Source organism: Garra rufa, chromosome 2 (assembly GCF_049309525.1).
Source record: "Garra rufa chromosome 2, GarRuf1.0, whole genome shotgun sequence".
Lineage (NCBI taxonomy): Eukaryota > Metazoa > Chordata > Actinopteri > Cypriniformes > Cyprinidae > Garra > Garra rufa.
The window spans coordinates 60,968,201-60,978,993 of record NC_133362.1 but is presented as its reverse complement, the minus strand read 5'-3'; positions in this window follow the sequence as shown (position 1 = coordinate 60,978,993).

Here is a 10,793-nt window from a genome sequence, read left to right as displayed (position 1 = left end):
TAATAGGCTTCCCCAAGGTCTGTCTAATAGCCCAGCCACCTTCATGAGAATGATGATGTCTGTCTTTGGAGATGAGAATTTTAGTAGTGTCCTATGTTACCTTGATGACCTGATGGTTTTTGCCCCTTCTGAATCAGTGGCCCTTCAGCGTCTTGAAATGGTTCTCTCCCGTTTGTCACATCACAATTTGAAGTTGGCTCCAAAAAAATGTTGCTTCCTGAGACGATCTGTAAAATTCCTTGGACACATCATAAGTGAGGAAGGGATTAAGACTGATCCTGGGAAAATTGAAGCAATTAATAAGATTGAAGCTTCTAATTTGATGGAACCTGATGGAAAAACACCATGTCAGAAGAAGATCAGATCCTTTCTTGGAATGGTTCTGTATTATCAACATTTTATTGAAGGATGTTCGGCGAAAGCTAAGCCTCTATTCCAGTTGACATCAGGTACAGTCAAACAGACTCCTGTCACGAAAGGACGCAAACCAAGAAAGAAAGTTAATTACATCAAACTTTCTCCAGCTGATTGGACAAAGGATTGTGAAGAAGCTTTGCAAACCTTAAAACAAGAACTGACAAGAAATGTAACACTGGCTCACCCAGACTTTGACCAACCTTTCATTTTGGCTGTCGATGCATCTTTCGACGGTGTTGGAGCTGTATTGTCGCAAGTTCTGCCAGGTGAAGAGATTGCCAGACCCGTAGCTTTTGCAAGTAGAACCCTGTCTCGTTCACAAATGAACTATCCAGCTCACAGATTGGAGTTCTTTGCCTTAAAGTGGGCTATCTGTGAGAAGTTCAGCCATTGGCTGAGAGGACGGCACTTCACGGCATGGACTGACAATAATCCTCTTACGTATATTCTGACTAAACCCCGACTTGATGCATGCGAGCAGCGATGGGTGGCAAAACTTGCTTCTTACAGTTTTGATCTGAAGTATGTTCCAGGAACAAAAAATGTTGTTGCGGATGCTTTGAGTCGTGAGCCATTCGTTCAGTCATGTATAGGACATCGTCTTATTACTGAACCATACTTATCTCTTTTAAAAGATGTCAGTGGTGTTGTTGACAACTCTGTCCAAGATGCCTTCAAGTGTGCAAGTAACCTTCAGGTGGTGCAGGGAGATGTCGAAGGTTCTCAATTACATTGAGAGATGTCGAAAACCATCTAAGAAAGAACAATCAAAGGAATCGATGAGTGTACGGAAACTGCTGAAACACCATGATAAAATGGTTGTCAGTAATGGTGTGCTGTATAAGGTGAAAAGAGATCCGAAGCTGAACAAGAAAATGTATCTGTTTGTTGTACCTGCTTCTTTGAAATCACAAGTTCTTCATGGAATTCATGATGCAGCAGGACATCAAGGACGTAGTAGAACGCTATCACTCGCAAGACAACGATTCTTCTGGATAGGAATGAAAAAAGATATTGATGATCATGTGAAGAACTGTCGTCGATGTGTGGTTGGTAAAACCTCAGAACCCGATGCATGTGCTCCATTAGAAAGTATCCGAACATCAGAACCCCTAGAACTAGTTTGTATCGACTTTTGGTCGGCAGAGATCAAAGAAGGAAAATCTGTGGATGTTTTGATTGTAACGGATCATTTTACGAAAATGGCTCATGCTTTTCCATGTCAGAATCAATCAGCCAAACAAGTAGCGAAAAAGCTCTGGAATGATTTCTTTCTAGTCTATGGTTTCCCCAAAAGAATTCATTCTGATCAAGGGGCTAATTTCGAAAGTAAGCTAATCAAAGAACTGTTGACCATGGCGGGTGTAAACAAGTCACACACAACACCATACCACCCCATGGGTAACGGAATTGCAGAGAGGTTCAACAGGACTCTTGGAAGCATGATCAGAACATTGCCTCCTAAAGTGAAATCAAAATGGCCTCAGATGTTACAGCAACTTACCTTCTGCTACAACTGCACAGAACATGAAACGACGGGTTTTGCACCATTCTTTCTTATGTTCGGGCGAGTTCCACGTCTCCCAATTGACGTCCTGTTTCAAAATGTGCTTCTAAATGAGGATGTGGTGGATTACAAAGACTTTGTGTCCAAGTTGAGGAAAGATTTGCGGGAAGCAGCACACATAGCACAGATGCACACTCTGAAAGAACAGGAAAGACATGGCAAACTCTATAACAGAAAGGTGAGGGGCTGCCCATTGACTGTTGGTGATAGAGTACTGGTTGCGAACAGAGGTGAAAAAGGGAGAAGAAAAGTTGCTGACAAATGGGATTCATCACCATATGAAGTCATAAAAGTATATCCCGATATCAATGTCTACAGGATTCGTGAAATCAACTCAGACAAAGTGAGAGTAGTCCACAGAAATCTTTTATTACCTGTGAATTTCCTACCAGTTGATGATCCTCAGGAAGAGGATGGTAAACATGATGACACAAATGATAAAATTGATCTTCAGGAAAACGAAATCGACCTTGATGACAGAACTGCAAATTGGATATTAAGCAACCCTGATGGTTTTGATGAGGAGGATGGACATACAAACTGTTCAGACTTGTTTGCTGTGTCAGATTGTGTGTCAGAGATACCAAACTCCGCAAGCACTGACGCCGAGAATCTGCAAGAAAGAAGTGATGTCAACATGATGAGTGATATTGAAAGAAGCAATGTAAATGTGACAAGTGATGTTGATTTGCCTGAAGTGGAAGGTCAAGACTCGACTCAAGGAGAACAGGTCACAGAAGAGGTTACAGAGGAGCCTGTGGTGTGCACACAACCTCGGCACATTGACGCTGCAGTAACTCAAACTAGGCTTGGCAGAGTCATTAAGCCTCCTAAAAGACTGATCTATGAAATGAACGAACAACACATAAGCAGTTCAGATTCTACAGCGAGTTCTTTCATTAATTTAGTTAAAAGCATTTTCACATAAAAAGTTACATTTGAATTCATACGACATTTAGAAGACACAAAGGAAAATCTGATACAGAGATTCTAAATCGAATTAGTTGGTACATAAAGGGAATTTTTGAGGTGTAACAGGCATCTCTTTAGTCTACTATAAGATTGGGGTTAGGCGCCTCCCTAAGTCTTTATGTACTCCTTATGGGAGAATCTATGATTGACAGCTGAATTGTACTCCATGTGCATTTTTTTTTTCTTTTTCTCCTTTATCAATTGGAAACATGAAGTGGGAGTTCTATACCGTTTTTTTCCCCTCACTTTCACTGTTGGTTTTTCTTGTTATGATATGTCCCCATTAAGCAGGATTTAAGGGGGGTGTATGTAACGATATAAAAGTTACAGCGCTAGGGTTCTTTAAATAAATCCTGCATTAATGTGTTCATGTTTTCCTATTGGTTACGCCGGTGGCGCTATTGTGCACCGTGTTTGAGCAATCTGCAGCAGAGATATGGAGAACTGCTGTGGGTGAGTCGCGTTTGTTGTAGGTCCACACAAAAACATTAAAATATTGTTTCATGTGAAATGTTAGATGCTATTTGAAGAGTAATGAACATCATAGATGATGATTGACCTGTGAAGCGAGTTTTTTTTGTTTGTATACATGTTATTTTGATACTGTTTCATCTGATGTACTCTTTTCCACGTGCTAACAAAGTAAAACATGTTCTGAATAGGTGGAACTACAAAATCGCTGAACATGCCATTTTGTCTCCTACTGCTCTCTGTGCAGGTAATTGTTCTCTATCATAGTTTACAAATTCACTCTGTTTATTTAGTACTGCATTTTCTGTATTAAGTAAATAATTTGTGCTAACTGTGTTTTGTAAAGCACTTAATTCATGGTTTTACTAAGAAATCTTTTATGATACCTGTATTAACTTCTTATACATGTGTTTTATAAAATGGATTACATAAGCTGTGAGAGTTATGTATCGCATACTATCCATTCTTGGATATACAGTCTTTCTATTCTTGTTATTCCTGTTTTATTTTTGTATGTTTTGTTTATAATACCATGTTTACTGTAATATTAAGAACAGCAGAGATATGGAGAACTGCTGTGGGTGGAACTACAAAATCGCTGAACATGCCATTTTGTCTCCTACTGCTCTCTGTGCAGGAACCAAATAAATTCTACTGTCATCCAAGTCGAGTGTGAGTGCTGATGAAGGGTGGGACAAATCGGGTCAGATAGGAGAAAGAACAAGAAGGTCACATATAAACAAGTTATCTATTAAGCTGTCAGATTTCACTTACTGCAAACTGATTTACTAACAACTCAATTCCATTAAAGTTTATTTGTATAGTATTGTTTTACGATACAAATCGTTGCAAAAAAAAGCTTTACAGAAAATGTAAGTTTCTACAATATATTTAGTTTGATTATGGACCATAAGGAGTTGTCTTATTTTAAGTGAGATTTGGCCATACAGACCCAGGCCAGTTTAGAGTGCTGGGGGTGACTCTCCTTTTACAATGTGCTAAATTATGTGTAGCAGTGAGCCTTAACCACTTAAACTCTGCAGCATATTTTGAATTTGTTAGAGGATTTGGCATATCTGAGTTTAAAAGAGTGCCCTTCCCACATACATTGGAGTAAATTGATAAAAATGGTCTCATTTTACAGAAAACTCTGAATTTTAACACAGTAGTGGAATATTGCATATATTATATTGTATAAATTCACAATTTTATGATAAACACATATAAAAAGTCCTTTTTTGATACTGTTTTTAATTAATATTTTATTTTAAAAAAATGACCTTTTTTTCTATGTCCCTTTAGAAAGTTTCTTTTGATTCCACTAGGTGGTAGTAAACAGGGACACATTTTTTTTTTTTTTTTGATATCTCCTTCTAAAAAAAGTTATTGAGATTTATCTGAAAGGAGTCACCAGTGTTTTCAAGTCTACTTTTACAGTCTCCATTTTTGATTGCTAAAAGAATTGGGCATACCTAAATTTAATATTGCGTCCTACCCACATACATTGGAGTAAATGGATAAAAATGGTCTCATTTTACAGAAATCACTCAAAATTATAACCCAGTGGTGGAATATTTCATATATTTTAATGCATTTAATCACAATTCTATGATAAACAAGGATAAAAAGTCAGAAATTGATTAATTAAAAAAAAAGTTTTATATGAGAGTCGTTTGGTGTATGTCCCTGCAGAAGGTTTCTTTTGAATCATCTAGGTGGCAGCAAATAGAGAAAAAAAGAATTATCTTTCTATCACCTTCTTAACAAAATTGATTTAGATTTAATTGAAGAAAGGCAATGTCTTCTCTGAAGTCTCCACGTTTACTCCATAAACCCAAATTATTCAAAGTGCAAAAACAGGCTTATTACCTTATTTTACCATGTTACATTTGACAAGAGAATAAACACTTCATCACCTAACTTAACCCATGTCATGTAATATATTAACAAAATGATGAAAAGTACCAGAAAGTAGCAGTTCTTGTATTTTATTATATACAAAGATAATAAACTCCAAGAAAATAAATTAAATGTTTTAGAGATAAATGTGCAAAAAACTGTGCAAAAACACAATATACAAATCTAAGATATAAAATGTAAGATATAAAATAACTATATACAGCACATAGTAACTATAAAAAGTCAACAAGTTACTATACTGGTTTGCTTACTGGCAGTTCAAGTTCTTTGTGGCCTCACAGAATCACCAACAGAAGATGTAGGGGTTCTGGAGGTATGAGGTGGGGAAACAACCTCCTTGCTGCTGGTGCATGGCAAATCTGGCTGCCACTCTTCCTCACTGTCCAGACTGCAAAACAAAACAAAATTTATAAATCCGCATTGCAATTCAGAAATGCATGCTGATATTACATGCACAAAAAAGTATTCACATATGCACATAACAGATACAAGAATATAATTTGCATATCCACATAAGATACACAAATAAACGTGTGCATTCAAATATGAATGCAACAGAAACATGTAGAATGCATTTTATGGATAGATTACAAAAAAAGCTGTATAAAAAATAAAAAAAAAAGCTGCACATATGCATTCCATAGTTCAAATAAGCTTGGGAGCATTTGCTTTTGACACATGTGCACATGCATCAATGCAAGTGATGAACAAACGCGTGCAAAACTAAAAATATGCATGTAAAATTATTTTAGCACATGTGGGTGCAAAACAGCACAAAAAGCTTGCAAAAGCTCCCAAGCTTATTTTATCATTGCATGCATATGTTTTTAGGTGAAAAAATTCTCGAATACTCATGCACAAACATGTATGCGACACACAAAAAACAGCAAAACCACCCATGCTATTCTGAATTAGCGCATGCACGGGTTACAATATTTCTCGATGTCTGTTGCATGCATATTTTGTATTGTTGCATGCATTTGTTCATGAAATACACAAATACAACGTTTATAAGTTCGAAATGGGTACTTACTCAAATTCAGGATCTTCGGCCTCATTGTACGCTGCTTGTCTAACAGAGTCAAAACTTCCATCACTGCAAGTTTCAGTATCACTCTGTCGATCAGGCTCTGCCAAAACAGCCTCCAGTCCACACTGAAACATCACACAACAAAACATGAAGATAAACATTTAGGAATTTATTGATTGTACTTAGTATATTAATTATAACAATTGATCAATTTATTAATACAACACAAACAACTGTAATGATAAAATACTATAAATATAATGAAAAAAAAACAAAAAAAAAAAACAATGTTGATTAACCACTTTTAAGATAAATAGATTATTCTAAGAGAGAATATTTCAAGTTAAAAGGACTATGTACAATACAAAGATAAAATAAAGAACTATGTACAATACAAAAATAAAATAAAAACAAAATGTTGAAACGGGTCCTTAGTCGCTGTCGTCGAAGAGGCAGGGTGACTGAAGTTCAAATCATTGCAATAAAATCAGTTGTTTATGTCAACCAGTTGTCTCAGTGAAACAATTCATTTGTGAATCAACGTGAAAGTGTACCTGTCCAATTTGGGTCTGTTAAAAAAGAATAAAAAAAGTTTGTCATTGTTATCATCGAGAGCTGTAGTCTTGCTAGATTAGGCCCTAAAAGTGTTTGGTCTCATTCAATAGCACTAATTTGTGTGTCAAATCCCAGCCTGATCTCACAGCAGTTCCTACATGAGATAGTGTTGAAAATTCAGCACGCTGCAAACGAACGTTTTAACGAACAAATCTGATTCTCCAAAAATCTTGTTCTGAAAATGTCTTCTAAATTGAAAATAAATATAAGAACAAAAAAATAAAAATAAAAAAATAAATAATAATAAAAAAAAACACTTTCTTAGTGCAGTAATAAATTAATATTTCATCTGACGTAAATTTTATAGTGAAAGTTTATCAAACCATGCCCATAGCCAGCGAGGTCACCGAGGTCCAGACTTCGGTATTTTTTATGTTCAAAAATAAAAATAATAAAATAAAAATAAAATAAATATTTTTCTCCAGACTAGTCAGCGAAAACATTATAAATACGTTTTTTTAACGTTGTGAAAACATTGTGATAACGTTTTTGTCCGCCGTATTTAATACAAATGTTGTTTTTTTTAGACGTTATTAATACGTAATTTCACAACGTTGCAGAAACGGTTTTTTTTTTATGTTGCTTTAACGTTATGCAACGTTCTAAAAACTTAAATATCGCGTCCTGTGTGGTACTTTCTGGACATTGCCTAGGCTTAAAACGAAATAGAACATTACTTAATATCAAATCACTGTAATTTCCTCCATTTGTTTAAAAAACTGTCATATATACTTAAAGGTGCAGTGTGTAGATTTTTGCGGCATCTAGAGGTGAGATTGTGAATTGCAACCAACGGCTCTCGTCCACCGCTCACCCCTCCCTTTACAGAAGCTACGGTGGCCCACACGGGATTGAGATGTCGTCGTTTTAGACAGCAAAGAGTAATGAGGTTTCTTTTAAAACGTAAATTAAGTAATTATATTTACTTAATAATTAAATAAAACGATGTCATTGTGAATATTACAGTTACTTGTTTATCATTGTGTCAGTGTTTTTCCGCTAGAACAACAGTGATGAAACGCGATCTGTAGAGCAGTTTGTCCGTTTAGGGCTACTGTAGAAACAATACGGCGACTTCCATGTGAGGGGACCCGCGGTGTATGTAGATATAAACTGATAATTCTAAGGTAATGAAAACATAATGGTTCATTAAGTAAGGTCTTTATACATCCCTGAAAACATAGTTATGTATACTATATTGCATTTCTGTCTAGAGATCCTCTTAAATATTACACATTGCACCTTTAATATATACAGAATAATTTTATTTCCTCATATAATGTGTTAATATCACAACAGGTCATCAGAAGTGCTCTTTTTCAAACATGTTAGCATATTTTCGGTTGTGTTATTAAACTATTTGTAATATACAGATCCTTCTCAGAAAATTATTATTCTGTCATGTCATTATCATTATTTTCTGTAATGTACTGATAAGCATTAGACTTTCATATATTTTAGATTCATTACACACAGCTGAAATATTCAAGCCTTTTATTGTTTTAATATTGATGATTTTGGCATACAGCTCATGAAAACCCCAAATTCCTATCTCAAAAAATTAGCATATCATGAAAAGGTTCTCTAAACGAGCCATTAACCTAATCATCTGAATCAACTAATTAACTCTAAACACCTGCAAAAGATTCCTGAGGCTTTTAAAAACTCCCAGCCTGGTTCATTACTCAAAACCGCAATCATGGGTAAAACTGCTGACCTGACTGCTGTCCAGAAGGCCATCATTGACAACCTCAAGCAAGAGGGTAAGACACAGAAAGAAATTTCTGAACGAATAGGCTGTTCCCAGAGTGCTGTATCAAGGCACCTCAGTGAGAAGTCTGTGGGAAGGAAAAAGTGTGGCAGAAAACGCTGCACAACGAGAAGAGGTGACCGGACCCTGAGGAAGATTGTGGAGAAGGACCGATTCCAGACCTTGGGGGACCTGCAGAAGCAGTGGACTGAGTCTGGAGTAGAAACATCCAGAGCCACCGTGTACACCGTGTTGGAGCACTTCATGCTTCCATCTGCTGAAAAGCTTTATGGAGATGAAGATTTCATTTTTCAGCACGACCTGGCACCTGCTCACAGTGCCAAAACCACTGGTAAATGGTTTACTGACCATGGTATTACTGTGCTCAACTGGCCTGCCAACTCTCCTGACCTGAACCCCATAGAGAATCTGTGGGATATTGTGAAGAGAAAGTTGAGAGACGCAAGACCCAACACTCTGGATGAGCTTAAGGCCGCTATCGAAGCATCCTGGGCCTCCATAACACCTCAGCAGTGCCACAGGCTGATTGCCTCCATGCCACGCCGCATTGAAGCAGTCATTTCTGCAAAAGGATTCCCGACCAAGTATTGAGTGCATAACTGAACATAATTATTTGAAGGTTGACTTTTTTTGTATTAAAACACTTTTGTTTTATTGGTTGGATAAAATATGCTTATTTTTTGAGATAGGAATTTTGCGCTTTCATGAGCTGTATGCCAAAATCATCAATATTAAAACAATAAAAGGCTTGAACTACTTCAGTTGTGTGTAATGAATCTAAAATATATGAAAGTCTAATGTTTATCAGTACATTACAGAAAATATTGAACTTTATCACAATATGCTAATTTTTTGAGAAGGACCTGTACATTCATACTCAAATGTGTTTTTTTGAAAACAATTTATATTGAAAATCTCGTTTTTTGTGAGCACAACTGCAGGTGGAGTTAGCACATAGCACGGGAATAAAAATCATCAGTGGACTTCAGCCCTGCAGGCCCAAACAGCCACTTCAACAGCAAGTGTTCTTTTAATGGCCCTTTTTTCACTGGAGGTGCTGATCCACAGCAATTGAATGAAAGGTAAACAGTTTTGAAGATCAGGTCAAATTGTTTGATATGTCAAATAAAGTATTTTAAAATGGCTAATTCTACTTCTCTTTCTTTGGTTTTACTGTCCAAAAGATACCAATAAAAATCTCTCTCAATAGCATATATTTTTTAATCCTAATGTTAAGATGAACAAAACCTTTTGGAAATCTAAAACTAGTCAGAAGACTGTTGCATATCCACTGTACTGTATTCAAATGTTCATGTATTGTGTTGTCTTTTGCAGGAGGACAGAGCAAAACTGACCGTGGTGCCAAGTGAAGGACTGCGCTTGACAAGAAAACCATGACAGCTTTATATAGTAAGTGAAATAAAAAATACAAGTATCGGACACGTTCTGCAAAAAGTAGTCTTCTTGCATCCCTACATATGAGATAAGTATTTGGTTTCGGACGCAGAGTTGTTGAAAGTAAAATTTACTACAAAAATACCAGCAAGAACTTCATTTGTTTTAAATCACAAAAGAAGATATTTTAACGAAATCTGAGAGATTTCTGTCTCTCCACTGAAAGTCTACACAGCTACCACACTGATGTTGCAGAAAGTTTATAAAGATATAATAAAGCGAATTCATATTCATCAAGCAGTTTAGACCTAATTTTCAGAAGAGACTCAATCACTTTGTATTGTGAGCAGATTTAATTTACCTATAACATAAACTTTGTTCAGCAAACAAACAGAAGCTTAACCATACTTGCTTGATGTGCAAAACAAACTTAGTTTTTTATGGAAGCTCAAACATGATGTGTAATAGCAAGGAATGAACCCCATTGGTCCTCATACATCAAGCAAGCTTGCTTGAGCTTCTATTTGCCATTACTGATGTGTGCGTTGATTTGTTTCGATGTGGATATGTGATGGACCACCCCTTTAAAATATAGCTGTGATTTTTGTCTGTTACAGAGGCAGTGAACTGGTTTT